Source organism: Otolemur garnettii, unplaced genomic scaffold, assembly GCF_000181295.1.
Source record: "Otolemur garnettii isolate 467f Iridium unplaced genomic scaffold, OtoGar3 scaffold00129, whole genome shotgun sequence".
In the NCBI taxonomy this organism is placed as follows: Eukaryota; Metazoa; Chordata; class Mammalia; order Primates; family Galagidae; genus Otolemur; species Otolemur garnettii.
Window position 1 is genome coordinate 2,067,954 of NW_003852524.1, and position 1,484 is coordinate 2,069,437.

General features: G+C 33.9%; 1 non-coding gene across 1 annotated transcript; it reads left to right on the forward strand.

Annotated features, from left to right (window-relative positions):
- The first annotated feature begins 508 nt into the window (after positions 1–508).
- Positions 509–615, forward strand: LOC111727902. The gene has a single exon (XR_002775333.1). It is a non-coding gene; the product is annotated as a U6 spliceosomal RNA (small nuclear RNA).
- The last annotated feature ends 869 nt before the right edge of the window (positions 616–1,484 follow it).

Consider the following 1,484-nt stretch of genomic DNA (forward strand, 5'->3'; position numbering starts at 1 on the left):
AGTCCAATTGTCGTTCAGATTTCTGAAGATTTAACATAATACATTTAAGCGCTAGGAAATTTTATTTTTATTCCAGCTCTACCAGTCAGTTGTCAATATGCCTAAAGTTTATTTGTTGACAATAAAAATTATCAGATACACAAACAAATAAAAATTTCACATTTTTGAATATGCTTCACCTTAGCCAGATGGTTTACATAAGTGGCAGGTCTCACATAAGAAACACTCATGGACGCTGACTTTTCCTTAATCCTGATTTAAGATAAGGGGATAAATTGGTAAACAGCTCAGATTTTGAAATCATATTATCTAGGTTTGAATCTTAATTCAACTGACCATTACACAGGTGACCTTAGGAAAGTTACTTTATTTCCCCAAGGTTCAGTTTTCTCATTTATGAAATACTGATATTGGTTGTACCTATCTCATGAAAAGTAAGTGAAATAATCCATTTGAGGTGTTTAACAAAAGGCCTGGCAAATAAGGATTGTTCAAAGAATGTTAGATTGTGCTCGCTTCAGTAGCACATACACAGAAATTGGAATGCTGTAGAGGAGATTAGCGTGGCTCCTGCATAAGGATGCCACCCAAATTCGTAAAGTGCTCCATATTTTTTTGATCCAGCCTTCCCCCCGCTGAGTATATACCCAAAGGAATAAAGCTAATTTGATAAAACACCAACTGCACTAAAATGTTTACAACAGCACAATTCATAATTGCAAAGATGTGGAAACATTCCAACTGCCCATCAATACAGAAATAGATTTAAAAGTTGTGGTATAGGCATACTACGGAGTACTACTTATTACCTATTTTAAAAAAAAGATACTTTAGTATCTTTTCCAATGAACTGGGTGGACCTGGAAACTATTCTCCTGAGAGAAACATCACAAGAATGGAGGAAGAAGCACATATACTCAATACCAAATTGGAACTAATGAATCAACACTTAAGTGCACAGATGGAAGTCAATCTCAGTGCAAATCTGGGGAGAAGAGAGGAGGGTATTAGTAAACTCATGTTTTTTGGGGTGAAGGGCACACATACAACTTTGACTCAATCTACACAAAAACAAAATATATAAACAAAACATGTTTACCCCTCAATATTCTGAAATGAAAGAAAAAAACCCTAAGAAAATTTTAAAGATGTTATCTATAAAATCCTCACAAATGCATGGAAATTCTTTCTTCTAAAGTCCCCAGTGTATTTGTGTGTCTTAGTGTAAGTGCGTATTTCAAGATATTTTCACATTTATCTAACACCAGAGTGATTTCTGTTTCTTTTTCCTGTGATCTCTCAAGTAGCAAATCTCTTCTGAGGTGCCCAGAACTGTGTCTTGAATATGATAAGAACATATTAAATATTTATAAATCAAATTAAACTCAAACATACCTAATCATACATCAGCAGCCGGATCACTTTAAAAGGAAAAAAATGATAATCTCACTTGCCTCTTAAAAATAAATACAATCACATTAAAG